This window comes from Macrobrachium nipponense, chromosome 34 (genome assembly GCF_015104395.2).
Source record: "Macrobrachium nipponense isolate FS-2020 chromosome 34, ASM1510439v2, whole genome shotgun sequence".
Classification (NCBI taxonomy): domain Eukaryota; kingdom Metazoa; phylum Arthropoda; class Malacostraca; order Decapoda; family Palaemonidae; genus Macrobrachium; species Macrobrachium nipponense.
This window is the reverse complement of record NC_061095.1, coordinates 789,234-815,425: the sequence shown is the minus strand read 5'-3', so window position 1 is coordinate 815,425 and position 26,192 is coordinate 789,234. Positions and strand designations below refer to the sequence as shown.

General features: G+C 34.9%; 1 protein-coding gene across 1 annotated transcript in view; it reads left to right on the top strand.

Moving 5' to 3' along the window:
• Positions 1 to 26,192, top strand: part of LOC135207745 (cationic amino acid transporter 4-like) — a 113,879-nt gene that overhangs the window by 12,111 nt on the left and 75,576 nt on the right. The window lies entirely within an intron of this gene.

Genomic DNA, 26,192 nt, shown 5'->3' with positions numbered 1-26,192 from the left:
CTTGCTTATCTCTATTTTCACTTGCTTTTGGAATGAATCTGTTAATTCTATGACATTATGGTCTGAAATACTCGCATTATAAACTATTATTTCTTTAACATAATTCATCTCGTTCACAAATACTAGGTCTAAAGTATTTTCCTTTCTTGTTGGCAGTGATTTATTTGTTGAATGTTGTATTCTAGTAGCATATCTAATAGCTTTTCAAATTGCCTCCTTATCTTCTGCACTACTATTACTCTCTTTTTTATATGTATAAGTACAACCACAATCTCCTATTCGTTCTTTCCTTCATCTACGAAAGGAAAGTTGAAGTCTCCAGATAGGAGAATAGTCCAGTCCTTGTGATTTCTACATATATCATCCAATTTTTTCAATTATTAAGTCAAAACTCTTTAGTATTAGGAGGTCTATATATTACTATGTTCATCAATTTTTCAGATTCAAATTCTACCGCTATTAGTTCACATTCTGAGTTACTATATTTCTCATATTTTTCCTTGTTTTTTGTCTTTTCCTATATTGCGGTTCCCCCTTGATTCCTATTTTTTCTATCTGACTCTATAGTTTGGAACCCTTTTTATTGATCATCATTCCCAGTCTCTTGGGAATACCAGGTTTCACTTATATTCATTATATCTATTTTCTTTCATTTTGGGTTAGTTCTTCTAAGTACTCTATTTTTCTTTTTTTGAGTTTACTCGTAACTCAAACCCTGCGCATTCATCACTATGATGGTTTGCGTGTTTTCTCCTTCATTTAATACTGATAGTAATAAGGATTTTCCCATGTCTCTTTCCTGTTCTGGTATGTTGTTCTTTTTTCATTTCCAGAAATTCTGACATTAAAAAATCCAACTTTTCCATAATATTTGATCTTCCTTCATCATAATTATTCATTTTGTGTCTGAATCTGCATTTTATCCTCCGTTTCTGCAATATCCTCTTGCATAATAAATACAGTTATTATCTCTTGAGAGAGAGAGAGAGAGAGAGAGAGGCGTCAAAAGCCTTCCATTTGGCCACTGGAGGCTTTGGTTCATTAAAATGGAATTTGCTTTTGAGGAAGCAACTCTATATAGAGTCATCACCGGCCACTCGGCTGGTGATACTCGCGTCCTTGGGGCCAACTTACGGCACCCTGAGCTGCAATATTTGAAAAATGTTAGGTAGGAATCAACTAGAGAAAGCAAGAACCAATCCCCTGGAAATACACCGGTGTTTACGGGCACCGTTCGCTATAAATACATCGGTGTTCTTACGGAGAGAATTCGATAGAAATACGCTGGTGGTTACGAGGTGCGTTCTCTATGCAAAAAAGTGTCTTTTTTAATGGGTAATGGAGTGGAGTTCGTCTTGCAAAACAGGTGAAAAAGGAAGGAGTTCGTCTTCTAAAACGGGTGAAAGAAGGAAGGAGTTCGTCTTCTAAAATGGGTGAAGAAGGAAGGAGTTCGTCTTGCAAAACGGGTGAAAAAGGAAGGAGTTCGTCTTCCAAAAAAGATGGAGTTCATCTTGCAAAACAGGTGAAAAATGAAGCAGTTCGACTTGCAAAACAGGTGAAAAAGGAAGGAGTTCGTCTTCTAAAATGGGTGAAGAAGGAAGGAGTTCGTCTTGCAAAACGGGTGAAAAAGGAAGGAGTTCGTCTTCTAAAATGGGTGAAGAAGGAAGGAGTTCGTCTTGCAAAACGGGTGAAAAAGGAAGGAGTTCGTCTTGCAAAACGGGTGAAGAAGGAAGGAGTTCGTCTTGCAAAACGGATGAAAAAGGAAGGAGTTCGTCTTGCAAAACGGGTGAAAAAGGAAGGAGTTCGTCTTCTAAAATGGGTGAAAAAGGAAGGAGTTCGTCTTCTAAAATGGGTGAAAAAGGAAGGAGTTCGTCTTCCAAAACGGGTAAAAAAGGAAGGAGTTCGTCTTCTAAAATGGGTGAAAAAGGAAGGAGTTCGTCTTGCAAAATGGATGAAAAAGAGAGGAGTTCGTCTTCTAAAATGGGTGAAGAAGGAAGGAGTTCGTCTTGCAAAATGGGTGAAAAAGGAAGGAGTTCGTCTTGCAAAACGGGTGAAAAAGGAAGGAGTTCGTCTTGCAAAACGGGTGAAAAAGGAAGGAGTTTGTCTTCTAAAACGGGTGAAGAAGGAAGGAGTTCGTCTTCCAAATAAGATGAAGAAGGAGTTCGTCTTGCAAAACAGATGAAAAATGAAGCAGTTCGACTTGCAAAACAGGTGAAAAGACAAAACGAATAAATTTTTTTTTTAGGTTGATCAAGTTAAAAGATAAATTGAACTTCACTAAGAGGACATCTGCAAGCTGTTTCGAAAAAGAGAGTACTGTGTTCACTTTGGCGAAACATGGGGGTTTATGAGGCGAAAAATATAATGCTACCTTTATTTATTTATAGATTCATTTACATGCAGAAATTTTCTCTCATTTGTACTCCTTCTGCATTTAATTCTTCCTCCCTCTCTTACGTTTTCATTCTTACCTCTTCTGTTTTTCTTCTTCTGTATTCAGTCTACCCAGCTTTCTCCTCATTCCAAACTTCTTCTCCTGCCTATCTATTTATCCTTCTCTATTTCCCATCTTCCTCTATTCTCTTCCAGTATTTCTCTATCATCTTCTTCCCTAATTTCTTCTATCTTTTATTCGTCCCTTTTCTCTCTTGATTCTTCTTCTTCTTCTACATCCTTACCAACTCTCCTTCTAGGCATCTTTTTCCTCTTGTGTTCCTTCTCCTCTTAAATTACTGACCAACCCAAGCCTTTCTTCCCCCTCCCTCTTTCGAAGCATTACGAGGAGGAGGAGGAGGAGGAGGAGGAGACGAGAGCATTAAAGGTGAAGAATTGATCCGAAAGCAAATTTTAGGTAATCATTTTTTACCTCCCACCTTCGCCCTGAGTTGCATTTCATTAAGGAGGAGGAGGAGGTGGAGGAGGAGGAGGAGGAGGAGGAGGAGGCGGAGGAGGCGGAGGAGGAGGTGGTGGAGGAGGAGGAGGTGGTGGAGGAGGAGGAGGCGATAGTATTCTCCGGAAGCGCATGGACGTGCCTTGAATTTTGGGTGAGGAGGGGAGGGGAGAGGGCGGGTTGGGGGGGGAGAGGGAGTCTCCCTCCTGTGAAAAAAAAAAAAAAGAAGAAGAAAAAAAGCGGAATTATGCCGGGGATTTTACCTTCGGCGTTTAAGTGAAAGCGCGTTGATTGGAATGGCGCCACAGCGATGTAGTCCTCTCAAGTTTTTCGCTCGGGGGCGGGAGGGAGATAAAGTGGAATTTGGCGATGGACATTTCGCGGGAAAACGAATGCGCGCGCTAAATTAGGGCCCGGTGAATATTTCGCGGCGAATTCGCGGATGGGGAAAAAAAAGTACTTGGTTTATCTGCCGGAATGTTTTTAAAAGCGAAAACGTGTTGATTAGGCGACGCCACACAGATGCTTGTCTCTCAATCACGAACATCTGAAATTCTTAATGGACTTACATGCCCAAATTGGGTAGTAGGGATTTTAGCGGGTCGAATAATTCTGGAGAACGTTCGATATTCGACTCCAAAAATATATATTAACGGGATTATTATTTCCGGGGTACCTTCAGTGACGCCATATGGAATTTCTTTGATTATTGCGAGGAATGGGGGGTTGGGGGTGAAGCCAGGGAGACGTAGTTATCTCAGTAATTGTGCGAGTCAAGTTTACTGCCGGAATTCGTGCGAAATAAACAGGCGAGGAATTTGATAAAAAAAAATAAAAAAAATATATATCAGTGAATTTGTGTCTTCAGTGACATGCGAAAATGTGTCAATTGGGAGGCGCCAGAGAAATGCGTCTCTCTCAATTAAGCAGCGAATCAAAAGGAAGGTTTACTTTGTAAATTCATTGGACATCGACACGCGCTCATCACGGCGATACAGGCGAGAGAGAGAGAGAGAGAGAGAGAGAGAGAGAGAGAGAGAGAGAGAGAGAGAGAGAGAGAGAGAGAGAGATGACTTGCGGGAGAGATTTTAGAAGAGAGGAGAGAGAAAAGGAAGGAGCGGAGGGGGGGGGGTACTGGAAAGTACGTCGTGCAAATTGTTGTTTGCACGACGTACAAACAACGTTACAAATATTTTTTAAAAATTTTTTCAAAAGCGAAGAATGAATTCTTTTCAAACGAGCGAACACTACAGAATTCTCCACCGACAGGGCGAAGATTTTACAGCATGTCCAGATAATCTCTGAATCCTGTTTTACACTTCTCTATTTTTATGTGTAGACTTGAACGAACTCGGTTTTACGATCTAAATTCGTTTTTTTTATACGCTATTCATTTTCCCATACGAGAACAGCATTTTTATTTATCATTTTTTTTCTCGCCAACCTAATATTATTTACCGCAACACTTTACTTGTTTTTTTTTCATCCAAGCAAAATATTAAATTATTTTTTTTATACATAAAAATCAATTTTTCTGTTTTATCATTTCTAATCGTGCAACCACAATTTTGACTTATATTTTTTCACATAAAAATTTCAAGTGATATTTTTCTCATTCTATTTTTTTAAAGCATCCAAGCAAAATTTAAAATGATTTTTCTTTACATAAAATCAATTTTTCCTGTTTTATCATTTCTATTCATACAACCATAATTTTGACTTATATATTTTTTTGTATAAAAAATTCGCCTGTTATTTTTCTCATATTTTATTTCTGTTAAAACATAAAAATAAAATTTTTCTGTTTTATCATTTCTATTCATACAACCACAATTTTGACTTATATTTTTTTACACAAAAATTTTTCCTGATATTTTTCTCATATTTTATTTTTTAAAAACATACAAGCAAAATTTTAAACAATTTTTCTATACGTAAAAATAAATTTTTCCTGTTTTATCATTTCTATTCATACAACCATAATTTTGACTATATATTTTCTTCACATAAAAATTTCGCCTGATATTTTTCTTATATTTTTTTTATTTCTGATTTTCATTTCTATTCATACGACCACAATTTTTACTTACTTATATATTTTTTAAAACATCCAAACAAAATTTTAAATTGTTTTTATTTTTCTATACATAAATATTTTCCCCTGTTTTTCCATTTTCTAGTTAATGATAACCACAATGTTTTTGGTTTGACTTATATTTTTTTTCACATAAAAATTTCGCCTGATATTTTTCTCATATTGTATTTTTTTTTATTTCTGTTTTTTATATTTCTATTCATACAACCACAATTTTGACTTATATATTTTTCCTATGAAAAATATATATTTCATTTCTGTTAAAATAAAAACATAAAATAAAAAATTTTCCCTGTTTTAAAATTTCCTGTTTTATAATTTCTATTCATACAACCACAATTTTTACTTACCTATATATTTTTTAAAACATCCAAACAAAATTTTTAATTATTTTTCTATACATAAATTTTTTTCCCTTGTTTTTCATTTCTATTAATATAACCACAATGTTGACTTATATTTTTTTTCACATAAAAATTACACGTGATATTTTTCTATTTTATTTTTTGTAAATTGATAATTTTACTTTCGTTTTCCCATTTGTCCCAAGAGAGCAAAGCAAGCTGGTACCATATACCTCTTACTCCTAAACGCTTCCGAGCGCCAGTGACGTCCCCCACCCCCCGGCCCCATACCCAAAAACCCCCCTCCCCCCCCAAAAAAAAAAAAAAAAAAAAAAAGAGAAACACACCAACCTTGCTTCCTTTTCCGATGCTGAATGATTATTGCGCAGAAACGTTTACTGGAGGATTGTGTTAATTATCGCCGGGAGCGGAAAGAGAGAGAGAGAGAGAGAGAGAGAGAGGAAAGGCGATATTGGACTTGCACGGGAGTTTACCCTCGGGAGCATAAAAAAAAAACGAGGGGGGGGAGGGGCGGCGAGAGAGAAAGAGATTGTGTTTCTAGCCATCAGGAGTATGAAGGGAAAGAGACAATAGCAAGAGATAAAATTCTTTTTATTCATTTTTCCTTACGGTTTAAAAACCATTCCCTTTTTATATTTGATTTTATATAACATTTATGACCGGAAAGAGCGAGTTGGAATGGTCGGATAGCAAAAAACTGAAATCTCAAGAACGGGTAAACGGAATTACAAGAAACTTTGTGCAGACATCCACCAGGCGACCGACAAGATATGATTAAATTTTGGGGTGAATTCGTCTCGTAGATAACGATTTGTAGCCGTGAAAACTATCTGAACCATCAATAGATTTCTCCAGAAAGTTAACCGTCTTGACAGAGGCACCTATGAATGCGTGGGCCAAACTCCACCAAATTCCGTTCGCGTGATTTGGAGATATCCTGCGAACACGTCGCCCACACAATGATAGCGATTTGTGGTAATTGTTTTTAGTTATTGCTAAGTTTTCTGTAACTTTTTTTTTAATATTAGTAATTGAAGTAACAGAATCTTAGCATTAGAAGTAATAATAATAATAATAATACTAATAGTAATAATAATAATAATAATAATAATAATAATAATAATAATAATAATATAGTAGTATAATCAGCATAAACTTGATCAACTTCGACCATCTCCATTACGGGCAACGCCACCATCATTATACTCACTATCATCATATTCATTATCATTACCATAATAATAATAATAATATAGCAGTATAATCATCATAAACTTGTTCAACTTCGACCATCACCATTACGAGCAACGCCACTATCGCCAACCTTATCATTATACTCATTATCATCACATTCATTATCATTATCATCATCCTACATCTTACAATAAGCAAGACTTGAGCTTCCACCTTAACCAAGAAGGAGGAGGAGGAGGAGGAGGAGGAGGAGGAGGAGGAGGAGGAAGGAGGAGGAGGAGGAGGAGGAGGAGGAGGAGGAGGAAGGAGGAGGAGGAGATCGTGAGTGACAGCTAATCATTCCCGTCAATCAACTCCCTCGGTTGAAGATGAAGAAGAAGAAAATGATGAAGGAAATGATGAAGATAATGATGGTGGTGGTGGTCTTCCAAAGAGGAAAACAAAGGAGTCTTTTTTATATAGATTTTTTTATTCATTCTTCTACTTGAAGGTTTCCTGAGTTTTAGATTCTTTGTATTTTTAATTTATCCAGGGATTGTTCTGACTATTCTGCAAGACTCATTTTTAGACATTTTCTATCTTTTTTTTGTGTGGGGGGGGGGGGGGGGGGGGGGGGGGGGGCGAGGGGTCGGTTTCGACGATAAGGATCCTTCCCTACATCGATTTTCTAATTTTCGTTTTGAGAAAATGAATACAATTTACTTTTAATGGGAAATAAATCAGCTTTGCAAATATATAAGACGAATTTTTTTTCTTTTTTATAATAATGAATCCGATGAAATATTATACACGTTTCAGGTTACATTAGTTAAGAGTATATAATTATATATATATATATATATATATATTATATATATACATAATATGTATATATATATGTATATATATATATATATATATATATATATATATATATATATATATATATATAACATCGAGCTACAAATGTCATTTAATATCTAATTCGCTCTACCTCGGAATTAATATATTTTCATATATGCTTGACCGAAGGGGAATTTTATTAGGCGATAATAAAATTGCTGGCTCCCGGGCTGCGAACCCATGAAACCATACAAATCCAAGACGTCAGTGAAGCTTTTTACCCACTCCACCACTGCAAGAGGCTATAAGTTTATGCCGTCTCTCACCCTCAAATACCTTTCGCATTCAGGTTATTCGTTGATTTGGAGCCTGTGAATTTGTATGGTTTCATGGATTCGTGCCCGGGAGCCGCAATTCTATTATCGCCTAATAAAATTCCCCTTCGGCTAAGCATATATGAAAATATATTAATTCCGAGGTAGAGCGAATTAGATATTAAAGGACATTTGTAGCTCGATGTATGTATATAAATCACGGTAATGTGATATGACTTATATGTAGTATATATATAATATATAATATATATCTATATATATTATATATATATATATATATATATATATATATATATATATGTATATGTCGTACCTCTTAAGTAAATTGGGATACAATCCACATGATGTAAAATCATTCTGTAGTTTTATAAAAATAAGTTGATGTACCAGAAATATACATTTTATAAAACGACAGGAGGATTTTACATCACTGTGGATTGTATACCCATATATATATGTATATGATATAATATATATATAATATATATGTGTGTGTATGTATATATATATATATATATATATATATATATATATATATATATATATATATATATATATATATTCTATTCCCTTCCAGAATCACATCGAAAAACGACACAGTGAAATTCATCACCCAAATTGAGAGCCAATATGTTTCGACCGATGAGGATATGAAAACGATGTTTTTTTTTTTTTTGTTTTTTTTTTTTTCTGGTTTCTCCACCCCAATATTTATTTATATATGGTTATATTTGCATATTTATCTCTCTAACGGGCGGACGGTTCATGATGTATATTGATATTGATATTTTTCAATTATTTATTTATCTTTTTTTTATTTAAAAGAATTTTTTTTTGGTCGTTTCATCAATTGGTTTGGGGTTTGACAAACAGGGTTCCCATCTGAATATAGAATGCATAGATGATCATATCTGTGATACGTGCAATCACGGGCTGCGAGGGGGCGGGGGCGGGGGGGGGGGTGGGGGGGGGGAGTTGGGGGGGGCGGGGGTGGGGGGGGGGGGAGTGGGAATGCTGGCTGAGTAATCTTTAGTGTTTTTAATAATATTTCATTTATTTATTTAATTTTGATTGTTCTTTGTCGGGTATATATATATATATATAGATATATAATATATATATATATATATATATATATATATATAAATACATATATGTGTGTGTGTGTGGAGAGAGAGAGAGAGAGAGAGAGAGAGAGAGAGAGAGATATCTTCATGAAGCCCATTCGAAAAGTGCCTGAAATAATACCCGTAAAAAAAAAAAGATACCAACACGAGACCATCTTTTTCCTTATTAACTGGATTTTTCAGAGCTACAAACGTTTCAAAGTGAACATTAATAACCTATAACCTCCCCTACATAGAGCGACAGGACCTATCCATTTAACCTAGTCACTAGATAGTTTTATTTACTACCTTCCTTTTATGCTTAATATGATAATAATAATAATATGCCTTTCCCCTTCCTCCTTAAACAAAGACGCATCAACGAAGCCTTAATATTTCCTTTAATAAACCAAGACAACTGTTTACCATCGTCGGTAGCGAGCGAATATGATGAAGATGATGATGAGGACGAATCCACGAATCCAAGACACAATATTTACTCCGAAGTCGCGCGCGAGATTTCACCCCCATCCGATGTCTAGGCCAGTCCCTTATTACGACGCTCCTGATTGGCTGTCGATAAGCCAATCACAGGGCTGGAAACTCTCCTCAGTCTCTCTCGCGAGAGTTCACATGGGTAGGATCTATGATCCACCTCTCCTGAGGGATATACGTCTTCCAAAAGTATCCCTCAGGAGAGGTGGAACATACATATCCTGCCTATGTGATCTCTCCCTCGAGATAGACTGAGGAGGATTTCCAGCTCCGTGATTGGTTTATCAACAGCCAATCAGGAGTGTCGTAAGGGACTGGCCTAGACGTCAAATGCACGGTTGATGTGAATCTACTATAAATGCTCGGGTTTCTGAGCTGTCTTGCCTTCTAGTAGATGATGTTGCTATGATTAGAGCTGAGATAGCTGTCGAAGGAGGCCCTCTGTGCTCATGATGGTTGAAAGGAACAGTGGTTTACAGAAATATATGAGCGGTACTTCAGCGCTGTTAGAGACACTGCTGTCCTGAGATGGTTTGAGGTACTACTGATGTCCCATGACCTAATATTCTAAAGTGGCACAAAGAAGATAGGCTGTAGAAGTGACTGTAAATGGTCCCAAAACGGAAAATTGAGGGGAAAAACAGTAATGTTTATAAGACGGTCTGAATTCATGCAAATAAATGGATCTGGATAATATGAAAGGGTGGTCGTGATACGTGGCTTTAACGCAAAACGTGACAGACCAGACCAAGAAATGACATTGACAGTGGAAACATGTCTCGAAAATGCTTCAGGGGAGGAGAACTGTTAAAAATGCAAGGCTTAAGAGCACACCGGATAAAAAAAGGGAAATTAACGAATTTGATAAATTATGTGCAAGCAGATAAATGTGATGATAAGCGGAGTAGCTGGAGATATATCTGATCATTATGTGGTCGAAGGTGTAGGTTTCAGATTAGGTATTGGTTCAAGTTGGCAAGAAAGGAATAAAAAAAAAAGTATCTGGTAGGACATTCATGATGAGCTAATTGGATAAGCAGGAATTAACGACAGCGAAAAAAAGGACTTTATATATATATATATATATATATATATATATATATATAGATATATATATATATATATATATATATAAGCAGAATTAAACGACAGCGAAAAAAGACTTTATATATATATATATATATATATATATATATATATATATATATATATAAAAGTCTTTTTTCGCTGTCGTTAATTCCTGCTTATCCAATTAGCTCATCATGAATGTCCTACCAGATACTTTTTTTTTATTCCTTTCTTGCCAACTTGAACCAATACCTAATCTGAAACCTACCACCTTCGACCACATAATGATCAGATATATCTCCAGCTACTCCGCTTATCATCACATTTATTCTGCTTGCACAGAATTTATCAAATTCTTTAATTTCCCTTTTTTATTTGGTGTGCTCTTAAGCCTTGCATTGTTACAGTTTCTCCTCTCCTGAAGCATATATATATATATATATATATATATATATATATATATATATATATATATGTATATATATATATATTATATATATATATATATATATATGTATATAAAAGATTAAAAACGGTGAAATTTTAAAAATATCTTGTGTTCATTGTTCTTAAATAGCTTCAAAATGAAGGCTGGAACTTTGAAACGTCACAATAGAGTATATATAATATATATATATATATATATATATATATATATATATATATATATATGACTGGTAAAAATGTTCTGTTACAACACAATTCCCATCTAATAAAATGAGCTCATAAAAGCGACAAAAATATAGAGAAAATACTATATTTCAGAGACTGCTGTCTCTCTCTACCTGAGGAGAGAGACGGCAGTCTCTGAAATATAGTATTTTTATGTGTGTGTGTGTGTGTGTGTGTGAACATCTCCCCTCCTATTTCCAAACCCAGTCACCCAACTCCAGCCCAACTAACGGAGATACTTTTCCTGTAACTAAAACCTTTTCTCTCCAAAGTTGGGACGAGATTAGCGGAATTGGTTCGTTAAGAAAAAATTTATTCTCAAAATCACCGCAGCGAACGATGCCACGTAAACACGGAACTGAGACTTCTGTCAAAAAAGGATCAATAACAAAAAAATAAGGTACGATAATTACAAGTCCTCTGGAGTGGATGGGTTATCAAACTCTGAGTAAAACCTTCAAACTTACAAGTACAGTTATTCAACCCTTGACAGTTCATATTGCAAGTTACTGAAACACACACACACACACACAAAATCTTTTTAATTTTATTAATTTACCTGTTTCTCTGATAACTGATCTCGTCTCTCTCTCTCTCTCTCTCTCTCTCTCTGTTTCTCATTACCTTATGTTAGTACTTCTTTTAAATGAACATCTTAATATTCTTTGGAGGTTTGAATTACAAGTCAATTGACCCTTTGTAGTGGGTCTGTACCATATGAATAGGGTTCAGCTTTTAAATAATAATAATAATAATAATAATAATAATAATAATAATAATAATAATAATAAAATAATAAACTAACACTCATCCATCCACAATCTTCCATGTCAAAATGCAACCCTGCTCTTCACCTATCAACCCTGTCATCTATCTAACTTTCTCAATAAAAATGGGATCTTACAACTTCCTTGGAATACTGCGTCAAGTTTTAGACATAAATAATACTTATGGGGGCTTCTGCGACCTGTATCAATTATTATTCACTGCTATCTTTGCTTCGGAACTTTTCCTTTGTCCAGGAATACCTTACACACCCTGGTATATATATACTACATAGATATTTATATACATATAGATACACACATACTCCATATAACATGAATATAAAATCTATACATCTATACATATATCTATAAACATACAAACACACAGGATATACTTGCATATATATATATATATATATATATATATTAAATACTATACTATACATATATATACGTATATATATATTATAGAATATATATATAATATATATCTATATTATATATATATATGTATATATATATATATATATATATGATATATAATATATTATATATATATATATATATATATATATATATATATATATGAGAGAGAGAGATAGTACAATTTCTCTATTCGTTCAGTTATTTCCTGCCCTACTTCATTCTCGAAGACTAATTCCAAAACGCGTTCAGCCAATTTTCTTCCCCGTACAATACGGAACCGCTCCGCTAACAAATGCCCAAAAGGTAACTACACTAAGAGAGAGAGAGAGAGAGAGAGAGAGAGAGAGAGAGAGAAGCCGGCAATAAATCCGGCGCTAGTTGCATTACGATACAGGATAATTGGATAGGTCTGGGTGTCCTGCCCAATTACAGGGCGAGGAATGACCCTAAAAGCCGTGTTGGAACAACAAGGCAAGAGAGTAGGAGGTGGTGGCCTGCATCTCTCTCTCTCTCTCTCTCTCTCTCTCTTTTTACTGGTTGTCCGTTCGCGCTACTTTTCAAAGTACTTATTTCATCTCTGCGTTTTTCACTGTGTTGACAGCAATTTCAAGACTTCTCTCTCTCTCTCTCTCTCTCTCTCTCTCTTAATCCAACTTAATTTTATTTCAGTCTTTCTTTACAAGTAACTTCTCTCCCTCTTTCTCTTTCTTTTATTACTTAATTCAACGTAAATGTATTTAAGTTTTTCTTTACAAATTACTTTTCTCTCTCTCTCTCTCTCTCTCTCTCTCTCTCTTTTTACTGGTTGTCCGTTCGCGCTACTTTTCAAAGTACTTATTTCATCTCTGCGTTTTTCACTGTGATGACAGCAATTTCAAGACTTCTCTCTCTCTCTCTTCTCTCTCTCTCTCTCCTCTCTCTCTCTCTCTCTCTCTCTTAATCCAACTTAATTTTATTTCAGTCTTTCTTTACAAGTAACTTCTCTCCCTCTTTTTCTTTCTTTTATCTCTTAATTCAACGTAAATGTATTTAAGTTTTTCTTTACAAATTACTTTCTCTCTCTCTCTCTCTCTCTCTCTCTCTCTCTCTCTCTCTCTCTCTCTCTCTCTCTCTCTCTCTCTCGTAAACCGCTCAGAAAATAGAAAAAATAAAATGAAATAAAAAAGCGCACTTAGCTCTGTACTTACTGAGTAGTAAAACGTAAATAAACAATGAATTAATATATAATGAAAAATTAATCAAGAATAAACGCAATTACTACATTAATCTTGGAGTTTTATATCCCATCGTCGTTGAATCCCGTTGCCTGGAAAATTAAAAATGTAAACTGGAATTTATTTTATTATTTGGTCCGATGATGATGACGAACTTCCCCAGAGGCAGATGGTCTGGTTTAGCTTAAAAAACGAAGGAAAAGAGAATAGAAGGGATAAAAAAATAGAAACGAGGGAAATTACTGTGGAGGGATACATAGAAAAAAAAGAAAATAAATAAAAAACAAGGGAAATGAAAGTAGATGGATAGAAAGGGAAAAAATAAAAATAAGGGAAATTAGTGTAGAGGGATACAAAGATAAAAAATAAAAACAAGGGAAATGAAAGTAGATGGATAAAAAGGGAAAACAATAAAAACAAGGGAAATTAGTGTAGAGGGATAAAAAGAAAAAAGAAAAAAGAAAAACAAAGGAAATGAAAGTAGATGGATAAAAAGGGAAAAATAAATAAAAACAAGGGAAATTAGTATAAATGGATAAAAAGAAAAAAGAAAAAAAGAAAAACAAGGGAAATGAAAGTAGATGGATAAAAAGGGAAAAATAAATAAAAATAAGGGAAATTAGTGCAGTAGGATAAAAAGATATCGACAAAAAATAATAATAAGGGAAATGAGTAGATGGATAAAAAATAAAATAAAATAGAAACAAGGGAAATTAGTGTAGAGGGATAGAAAGATAAAAAGAAAAAAATAGATAAAAACAAAGGAAATTAGTGTAGATGGATAGAAAGATAAAAAAAATAGATAAAAACAAGGGAAATTAGTGTAGATGGATAGAAATGTAAAACGAAAAATAAAAATAATTAAAAATATTGTATCGACTGAGCCATAGAGAACAGCTTACCATTTGTGGCCCCGCCCCCTCAAATAAAGTACAGGAAAAATCCCATAAAAGGGAATATAATAACAAATAAAAATAAAAAATAAATAAAACCACGTAGCAATTACTGACAACTGATAATTTAATCATACAATAAATAACTTAATTCATCGGTGACATTTCAAACCACAGTGTTCCTTCTCTCTCTCTCTCTCTCTCTCTCTCTCTCTCTCTCTCTCTCTCTCTCTCTCTCTCCACCTGGCCTCCGAGAATACCTCTTGATACCTCTAAGCACTTGCTCCTTCAAGTACCTCCTTGAGGTTTTTTTTTTCTCTTTCCTTTACGTGGCCGCAACAGCTGTTCCTTTGGGACCTCAGAGAGAGAGAGAGAGAGAGAGAGAGAGATTAAAAAAATACAAATGAAAAACAGCAAATGACAAATGTACAAACAAAATTAAATGACATAAAAGAACAGTACCAAAGAAAATAAAAATAAGAGAGCCTAATATATGGAAATTACCACCACCAAAAAAAAAAAAAAAAAAAAAAAAAGGATAATGCAAATAAAATTAAATGCAAATCACAATACTTTAGCGTCTATCGCCGCCAGTGGTGCTGCATCTGTCGAAAAAAAGAGCAGGCAAAAAAAAAGGAAAAAAAAGTAGAATAAAAAACAAATAAATAAAACAAAAAAAAGTGAATCTAATCGACTTGAATTCGAAATGAAACTCCCAATATCGGCCGTATTTTTCCACGTTAACGGACAGTGGTTGGAACGGGAGAGTCTCCTAGGGGGGGGGGGGGCATTCTTAAGGGTGGGGGGGCTGGGGGTGGGGGGGGGGGGGGGTGGGGGAGAAAATGGAAAAACACCCTCCCCTCCGAATCCTATCAAATGGTAATGAATTTTTCCTCCCCGAGTTATGCCAACTCGGATTCTCTCGTGTGTCTTAGCGACTTCCGGTGGCAGGCGACGGGAAACAGTTTCGCTGCTGCTGCTGCTGTGGCTGTTGATGCTGATGCTTGATGCCGACGACTTTTTTGTGCTGATTGGCCCCCCCCCCCCACCCCCCCCCCCCCCCCCTCCTCCCCCCCCCCCCCCCCCCCCACCCCCCCCGAGAGAGAGAGAGAGAGACGAGAGAGAGAGAGAGAGACTCACAAGATGGTTGAACAATTTTTTTTAATCTTAATTTTTATTTATTTTATTTTTTATCTACTTATATTTTCTTAGAGAGAGAGAGAGAGAGATAAGAGAGAGAGAGAGAGAGAGATGAGAGAGAGAGACTCACAAGATGGTGAACAATTTTTTTTAATCTTAATTTTTGATTTATTTTACTTTTTTATCTACTTATATTTTTCTTAGAGAGACCGAGAGAGAGAGAGTGGAGAGAGCATAAGAGAGGAGAAGGAGAGAGATGAGAGAGAGAGAGAGAGAGAGAGACTCACATGATAGTGACATTTTTTTAATTTTAATTTTTATTTATTTTATTTGATTTTTTATCTAATATTTTTTTTAGAGAGAGAGACCTTACCTTACAGACCTTACATCTTGTTCGGGTTGCCCAGGTCCCTCATGTGAGGCACCTCTAATGTCTACCAGAGAGTTGCTAGTACATCTTCCGGTATATTTTGCATCTTCCAATCTTGGATGGTCGGGATGCAGTTTAGATATTTGTCGAGCTTATTCTTAAAACACATCTACGCTCACTCCTGATATATTCCCTCAGATGAGGCTGGCAAACGCATTGAATAGACGCTGCATTACGATGCTGGTGCGTAGTGGATTAATGTCCGTGTGCTTTCCTTATTTTTCCTGTTATAGTTTTTGGGCACTATTAATCTCCCCTCTGCTTGCTCTTCTGATATTTTTAGTTCCATGATATTTTTCTGCTATTCCTTCTATCTGTTTCCATGCCTGAATTATCATGTAGCGTTCTCTTCTCCTTTTAGACTATATAATTTTAAGAATTGTAGTCTTTCCAGTAGTCTAGGTCCTTAACTTCTTCTATTCTAGCTGTAAAGGACCTTTGTACACTCTTCTATTTGTGCAAATATCCTTTTGATAGTGTGGGTACCATATCATATTGCAATATTCAAGTGGACTACGAACATATGTTTTATAAAAGCATAATCATGTGTTCAGCTTTTCTTGTTTTGAAGTGCCGTAACAACATTCCCATTTTTTTGCTTTACATTTGCCAACAGAGTTGCTATTTGATCATTGCATAAAACATGTTCCTATCATCATCACACCAAGGTCTTTACTGCTTCCTTATTTGTGATGGTCTCATTATTAGGTCCCTTATATGCATATAGCTTTCTTTCTCTGTCTCCATAATTTATTGATTCAATGTTTATCAGAGTTAAATACCATCCTATTTACCTCTGCCCAATCATATACTTTGTTAAGGTCTCTTTGTAGAGCGTTCATATCTTCATCACAAGTAATTTTCTCTACTTATTCTTTGTGTCATCTGCGAAACTACTCACTACCGAATCCTTCAACATTATTGTCTATGTCTTCAATCATAATAACAAAACCAGTATTGCCGCTAAACACCGTACCTGCGGCACACCGGATATTACCTTGACTTCATCCGATTTCTCGTCGTTTGCAATAACTATCTGTTTTCTGTTGTGTAAAAATTCTTTTAACCATCTTCCTACTTTATCCACGATATTGTGTTTTTCTAATTTTCTTCGCTAATATATTATGGTCTACTTTATCAAAAGCTTTTGCAAGTCTAAATAAACCACATCTGTTTCATTTCCGCTTTTCATATTTTTGAATATGTTCTCACGGGGTGGGACTAACAGTTGGGTTTGTGTACTTTTCCGGGTACGAAACCATGTTGGCCTTTATTAAACAAATTATTTTTTATTAAATGTTTCATAAATATTTTTCTTCATTAACCCCTTTCATACACTTTCATAATATGTGATGTAGACTCACAGGCCTATAATTTACTTGCCTCTAGTCCCTTGATCCCAACTTTGAAAGTAGGGGTAATATATGCTAATTGTGCTCATCATAAATCTTGCCTGTTATCTACACTTTGTCTTAATAATATTGCAAGTGGCTTTGCGATAGAATGAAAACTACTTTCTTTAACAAAAATAGCATGAATTCCATCAGGCCCTGCAGCAGCTCCATTTTTAATTCATAATGCCTACACAATATCAGCTTCATAATATCTATGTCAGCTAAATATTCACTATTTTCATCCCTTACTCTATCATTATCTTCATTATCTATTTCTAGGGGTGAATTCTCTCTTATATCGTTCTGCCAGTATGTTGCAAATTTCCTTTTTTTCATTCGTTAATCTCCCTTCAATTCTCAGGGAGGGCCTATTTCTATCTTCTTTTATTCATCTTCTTCGCATAATGAGTATAATAGCTTGGGGTTTTGCTTGATATTTAATAGGGTTTTTTCTTCCAAGTCCCGTTTTTTCATTTTCTTTTGATGTATAATCTTTTGTTCTGCATTTTCTATCTTACTTTTTAGGGGGGGTTGTTTTCTATAACTTTTCCATGCATTTTTTTTCTTTTGCAAGACCTTTTTTTCCCACTTTCTGATTTTCTGGAACAAGATCCTTCTGTCTCCTTGGTATGCATGAATGATGTTTACTTTTCTTCTTCGGTATATTTTTTCCACTATTTTCTCCAATATTTTATATAATATCTCCGTATTTACCCTTATGTTCATCACTTACGAAAATGTTATCCCCAATCTTTGTTTAATTCTTCATTAATTTCTGACCATTTTATATTTTTACTGTAGAAGTTGTATTTTCCATATCCTTCCCACTTTTTTCATTTCTTGCTTATCTCTATTTCACTTGCTTTGGAATGAACTGTTAATTCTATGACATTTATGGTCTGAAATATTCGCATTATAAACTATTATTTCTTTAACATAATTCATCTCGTTCACAAATACTAGGTCTAAAGTATTTTCCTTTCGTTGGCAGGTGATTTATTTGTTGAATGTTGTATTCTAGTAGCATATCTAATAGCTTTTTTCAAATTGCTCTTATCTTCTGCACTACTATTACTCTCTTTTTATATGTATAAGTACAACCACAACTCCTATTCGTTCTTTCCATTCTACGAAAGGAAAGTTGAAGTCACCAGATAGGAGAATAGTTTTTTTTTTTTCCAGTCTTTGTGATTTCTTTACATATATCATCCAATTTTTCAATTATTAAGTCAAACTCTTTAGTATTAGGAGGTCTATATATTACTATGTTCATCAAATTTTTCAGATTCAAATTCTACCGCTATTAGTTCACATTCTGAGTTTCTATATTTCTCATATATTTTTCCTTGTTTTTTGTCTTTCCCATATATTGCGGTTACCCCCTTGATTCCTATTTTTTCTATCTGATCTATAAGTTTGGGGGGGGGAACCCCTTTTATTTGATCATCATTCCAGTCTCTTGGGAATACCAGGTTTCACTTATATTTTCATTATATCTATTTTCTTTTCATTTTGGGTTAGTTCTTCTAAGTACTCTATTTTTCTTTTTTGAGTTACTCGTAACTAAACCCTGCGCCAATTCATCACTATGTGTTGCGTGTTTCTCCTTCATTTAATATGGTAGTAATAAGGATTTTCCCATGTCTCTTTCCTTTTGTTTCTGGTATGTTGTTCTTTTTTTCATTTCCAGAAATTCTGACATTAAAAAATCCAACTTTTCCATAATATTTGATTTCCTTCATCATAATTATTCATTTTGTGTCTGAATCTGCAATTTTCTCCGTTTCTGCAATATCCTCGTTGCATAATAAATAAGTTATTATCTCTTGAGTAGAATTTCGAGCTGATGCTTTGAAATTTTTTGCTGACACCTCTGCATATCTCATTGGTGGTTTGCTTTTCTCTCTTTTACCTGATATTCTTGATTTCTCTCTTTATTTGTTTCTTTTCTTATTTTGGATTTTATTACTTGGTTGGTTATTTATTTGATTATGATTCATGGTACAGGGGGTGCATATATTTGCATTTTTGTCGAACTTACATCCTTTTCCTTCTTTTAGTTTTACATATTTTGGATGCAGATCTCTGCAATCATCCCCATATCCATCTAAGTATTGGGCACATTTACCATTATATTTTCATAGTTTTGACATATCTTAGGATGTTTGTAGTAACATCTTTCTCCAAATCTGCAATTCCCCATCTTTTTCAAAAGGTTTGCAGATTTTGTCTTTCTTGTCTATTTTTTTCCTTCTTTCCCCGTCATTGTATAGATCTGGGTAGAGCCTCTTCGGGATTTGCTTTTCTGTTGTCATATCGTAATTTATTTCTTCGTAGGTATGCTGCTTTATTGCCTCATGTCGTATCAATGAGGTATCTCTGCATCCATATTTTTATCTTGTTCTTTGTTTTCCTATTTTTTCTGTCATTTCATTTTGTTTACTTCCCTTTTCCTTCCGTTTTCCTCTTCTTCTTTTTCTTCTTCTTCTTCCTCTTCCCTCTTCTTCTTCATCCTCAACTATTTGTACATTCAATCTTGATTTAATAACATTGTCTATCCATGATAGACATGTTGAACAAAATTCTTGTATCTTTTCTCAAATCTTGTATTACCTCAGCACACTGTGGAATGGGTCGGAATGTTGCATGCAGCACATTTTCTGATTAGGTTTTGTGGATTGACTATGCTATACCAAACCTTACACAGTTTGCATGCTTTTGGCATTCTTTTCCTAATGCATCAATTAGGATATTCACAAGATTCACCTTATTCATTTTCTTGTCGGAATATGTTGGTTTATGTATATTTTCTTTATGAGTCTCTTGACCACTTGGATTTTATTTGGAACTTCTTCAATTATTTTCAAGATGTTTTCATTAGATTTTTTCCAGTTTGAAGGATTATATCCTTCTAATATATCTATGAATGCTTTTGTATCTTTTTGGTTAGGACTGTTGCTGATTTCATAGATGAGAAATGCCAGTTCCCTTCCTGCTACCTCATCGTATTGCGAATCTGGTAGACACGCCAAAATTACGCCACCTCTTCCCGCAGTTGGAACTTACTGCCATCTTGTTCTGATTTATAGTATTACACTTGATAAACTAACTTAGAAGACGCTTTATCCTACTATTTTCACACTAATCTTATCACCGATAGTTCACGAACACTTCTAGATATTTCTCAAATTCTAGTCGTATGTTAAACTTTGTGATATCTGTTGATTAATCTGACTTCACGCGAGAGCGAGAGAGAGAGAGAGAGAGAGAGATGAGAGAGAGAGAGAGAGAGAGAGAGAGAGAGAGAGAGTCCTCCCACCAAATCTTTTATTTTGAATGATTTGCAAGTCAACTTCGCGTTACGTTACCTACTAATCCTCTCTCTCTCTCTCTCTCTCAGAGATAAAACACTTACGGATCTCAATCACTAATTAAACCAAGGGGCAGGACGGCAGGCAGAGAGACAGACAGGCAGACAGGCAGGCATTCCCCTTTCCCACCCCCCACCCCCTCCCCTCCCCACCCCCCGCCCCCTCCCCTCCCCACCATCCTAACCCCACCCCCCTCCCCCCACCTGCCCACTTTTGGCACAACCTGTTTTTCGCTCCGCTCACGGATATTGGGAAAAGATTCCTCCGCCTTCGTCGAAGATCTCCCACTAATGAACTTTAGAAGGCGATTTGTTTTTCTTCGTCGCCCCCTCCCTGATTTCCGGGTTGGGGGGTGGGGGGGGGCGTGTTGGGGAGAGAGAGAGAGAGAGAGAGAGAGAGAGAGAGAGAGAGAGAGATTAAGAGGGACTCACGAGAAGGTGGAAACACCTTGTTTTTCGAATTTTTTTTAAATTTATTTTATTTTTGAGAGAGAGAGAGAGAGAGAGAGAGAGAAATTAAGAGGGACTCACGAGAAGGTGGAAACACCTTGTTTTCGAATTTTTTTTAAATTTATTTATTTTTGAGAGAGAGAGAGAGAGAGAGAGAGAGAGACTCACAAGAAGGTGGAAACACCTTGTTTTCAAATTGTTTTAATTTATTTATTTTAGAGAGAGGAGAGAGAGAGAGAGAGAGAGAGAGAGAGAGAGAGAGAGAGAGAGATTAAGAGGGACTCACGAGAAGTGAAACACCTTGTTTTCAAATTGTTTTAATTTATTTATTTTGAGAAAGAGAGAGAGAGAGAGAGAGAGAGAGAGAGAGAGAGAGAGAGAGAGACTAAGAGGAACTCACAAGAAGGTGGAAACACCTTGTTTTCAAATTGTTTCAATTTATTTTATTTTAGAGAGAGAGAGAGAGAGAGAGAGAGAGAGAGAGAGACGAGAGAGAGAGAGACTCACAAGAAAATAAACACTTCTATATTGTTTATTTTTATTTTTTTATTCATTTATTCATTTTTTTTTGAGAGAGAGAGAGAGAGAGAGAGAGAGAGAGAGAGAGAGAGAGAGAGAGAGAGACTCGCAAGAAAATAAACACTTCTATATTGTTTATTTTTATTTTTTTTATTCATTTATTCATTTTTTTTTGAGAGAGAGAGAGAGAGAGAGAGAGAGAGAGAGACCTTACCTTACCTTACAGACCTTACATCTTGTTCGGGTTGCCCCAGGTCCCTCAGTGTGAGGCACCTCTAATGTCTACCAGAGAGTTGCTAGTACATCTTCCGTATATTTTGCATCTTCCAATCTTAGGATGGTCTGGGATGCAGTTTAGATATTTGTCGAGCTTATTCTTAAACACATCTACGCTCACTCCTGATATATTCCTCAGATGAGCTGGCAAACGCATTGAATAGACGCTGCATTATCGATGCTGGTGCGTAGTGGATTAATGTCCTGTGTGCTTTCCTATTTTTTCATGGTATAGTTTTGGGCACTATTAATCTACCTCTGCTTGCTCTTTCTGATATTTTTAGTTCCATGATATTTTCTGCTATTCCTTCTATCTGTTTCCATGCCTGAATTATCATGTAGCGTTCTCTTCTCCTTTCTAGACTATATAATTTTAAGAATTGTAGTCTTTCCCAGTAGTCTAGGTCCTTAAACTTCTTCTATTCTAGCTGTAAAGGACCTTTGTACACTCTCTATTTGTGCAATATCCTTTGATAGTGTGGGTACCATATCATATTGCAATATTCAAGTGGACTACGAACATATGTTTTATAAAGCATAATCATGTGTTCAGCTTTTCTTGTTTTGAAGTGCCGTAACAACATTCCCATTTTTGCTTTACATTTTGCCAACAGAGTTGCTATTTGATCATTGCATAACATGTTCCTATTCATCATCACACCAAGGTCTTTAACTGCTTCCTTATTTGTGATGGTCTCATTATTAGGTCCCTTATATGCATATAGCTTTCTTTCTCTGTCTCCATAATTTTATTGATTCAAATTTATCAGAGTTAAATACCATCCTATTTACCTCTGCCCAATCATATACTTTGTTAAGGTCTCTTTGTAGAGCGTTCCTATCTTCATCACAAGTAATTTCTCTCTACTTATTCTTGTGTCATCTGCGAAACTACTCACTACCGAATCCTTCACATTATTGTCTATGTCTTCAATCATAATAACAAACAGTATTGCAGCTAACACCGTACCTTGCGGCACACCGGATATTACCTTGACTTCATCCGATTTCTCGTCGTTTGCAATAACTATCTGTTTTCTGTTGTGTAAAAATTCTTTTAACCATCTTCCTACTTTATCCACGATATTGTGTTTTTCTAATTTTCTTCGCTAATATATTGGTCTACTTTATCAAAAGCTTTTGCAAAGTCTAAATATACCACATCTGTTCATTTCCGCTTTTCATATTTTTGAATATGTTCTCACGGTGGATAACAGTTGGGTTTGTGTACTTTTTCCGGGTACGAAACCATGTTGTCCTTTATTAAACAATTATTTTTATTAAATGTTTCATAATATTTTTCTTCATTACCCTTTCATACACTTTCATAATATGTGATGTTAGACTCACAGGCCTATAATTACTTGCCTCTAGTCTTGATCCACTTTTGAAAGTAGGGGTAATATATGCTAATTTGTGCTCATCATAAATCTTGCCGTATCTACACTTTGTCTTAATAATATTGCAAGTGGCTTTGCGATAGAATGAACTACTTTCTTTAACAAAATAGCAGGAATTCCATCAGGCCCTGCAGCAGCTCCATTTTTTAATTTCATTAATAGCCTGCACAATATCAGCTTCATTAATATCTATGTCAGCTAAATATTCACTATTTTCATCCCTTACTTCTATATCATTATCTTCATTATCTATTCTAGGGGTGAATTCTCTCTTATATCGTTCTGCCAGTATGTTGCAAATTTCCTTTTTTTTTCATTCGTTAATCTCCCTTCAATCTCAGAGGGCCTATTTTCTATTCTTCTTTTATTCATCTTCTTCGCATATGCGTATAATAGTTTGGGGTTTTGCTTGATATTTAATAGGGTTTTTTCTTCAAGTCCCGTTTTTTTCATTTTCTTTTGATTGTATAATCTTTTGTTCTGCATTTTCTATCTTACTTTTTAGTTCTATAACTTTCCATGCATTTTTTTCTTTTGCAAGACCTTTTTTCCACTTTCTGATTTTCTGGAACAAGATCCTTCTGTCTCTTGGTATGCATGAATGATGTTTACTTTCTTCTTCGGTATATATTTTTCCACTATTTTCTCCAATATTTTATATAATATCTCCGTATTTACCCTTATGTCATCACTTACGAAAATGTTATCCCAATCTTTGTTTAATTCTTCATTAATTTCTGACCATTTTATATTTTTATTTTACTGTAGAAGTTGTATTTTCCATATCCTTCCCACTTTTTCATTTCTTGCTTATCTCTATTTTCACTTGCTTTGGAATGAACTGTTAATTCTATGACATTATGGTCTGAAATATTCGCATTATAAACTATTATTTCTTTAACATAATTCATCTCGTTCACAAATACTAGGTCTAAAGTATTTTCCTTTCTTGTTGGCAGGTGATTTATTTGTTGAATGTTGTATTCTAGTAGCATATCTAATAGCTTTTCAAATTGCCTCTTATCTTCTGCACTACTATTACTCTCTTTTTTATATGTATAAGTACAACCACAATCTCCTATTCGTTCTTTCCATTCTACGAAAGGAAAGTTGAAGTCACCAGATAGGAGAATAGTCCAGTCCTTGTGATTTCTACATATATCATCCAATTTTTCAATTATTAAGTCAAACTCTTTAGTATTAGGAGGTCTATATATTACTAGTTCATCAATTTTTCAGATTCAAATTCTACCGCTATTAGTTCACATTCTGAGTTACTATATTTCTCATATATTTTTCCTTGTTTTTTGTCTTTCCCATATATTGCGGTTCCCCCTTGATTCCTATTTTTTCTATCTGATCTATAAGTTTGGAACCCTTTTATTTGATCATCATTCCCAGTCTCTTGGGAATACCAGGTTTCACTTATATTCATTATATCTATTTTCTTTTCATTTTGGGTTAGTTCTTCTTAAGTACTCTATTTTTCTTTTTGAGTTATCTCGTAACTAAACCCCTGCGCATTCATCACTATGATGGTTTGCGTGTTTTCTCCTTCATTTAATACTGGTAGTAATAAGGATTTTCCCATGTCTCTTTCCTGTTCTGGTATGTTGTTCTTTTTTTTTCATTTCCAGAAATTCTGACATTAAAAAATCCAACTTTTTCCATAATATTTGATCTTCCTTCATCATAATTATTCCATTTTGTGTCTGAATCTGCCAATTTTCTCCGTTTCTGCAATATCCTCTTGCATAATAAATACAGTTATTATCTCTTGGGTATAATTTCGGAGCTGATGCTTTGAAATTTTTTGCTGACACCTCTGCATATCTCATTGGTGGTTTGCTTTTCTCTTTTACCTGATATTCTTGATTTCTCTCTTATTTGTTTCTTTCTTATTTTGGATTATTACTTGGTTGGTTATTTATTGATTATGATTCATGGCTACAGGGGTGCATATATTTGCATTTTTTGTCGAACTTACATCCTTTTCCTTCTTTTAGGTTTTTACATATTTTTGGATGCAGATCTCTGCAATCATCCCCATATCCATCTAAGTATGCACATTTACCATATATTTCATAGTTTTGACATATCTTAGGATGTTTGTTAGTACATCTTTCTCCAAATCTGCAATTCCTCTTTTCAAAAGGTTGCAGATTTTGTCTTTCTTGTCTATTTTTTCCTCTTTCTCGTCATTGTATAGATCTGGGTAGAGCCTCTTCGGGATTTGCTTTTCTGTTGTCATATCGTAATTTATTTCTTCGTAGGTATGCTGCTTTATTGAGAGAGAGAGAGAGAGAGAGAGAGAGAGAGAGAGAGACTCACAAGAAGGTGGAAACACCTTGTTTTCAAATTGTTTTAATTTATTTATTTTAGAGAGAGAGAGAGAGAGAGAGAGAGACTCACAAGAAAATATACACTTCTATATTGTTTATTTTTATTATTCATTTATTCATTTTTTTTTTTTTTGAGAGAGAGAAGAGAGAGAGAGAGAGAGAGAGAGAGAGAGAGAGAGAGAGAGTAAAGTACGGACGGACATATAAATAGCCACCTCAATAATAATCTTTTACAGGAAACTAAAACTCAAAATGAAACGATAAAAAAAGCAACTGGAGGATATTTGAAGAGATAAAATGCTTAGCAGCTTAGAGAGGAATATGTTGGTGAGATAACCGAAACAAATAAAAAATACAACGAAAAGCAAGATTTATGAAGATCTGATAAAAGAAATATGAATAGAATTAACCTGGTATTTTTGGTGGAAGAAGTAGAATATTTCGCAGTCCATAGAGTGTATAAAAAGAAAGTATGAAAGGTGAAGTTAATACAGAGTGAAAGTATAAAAGATCTTGTATATTTTTAAGC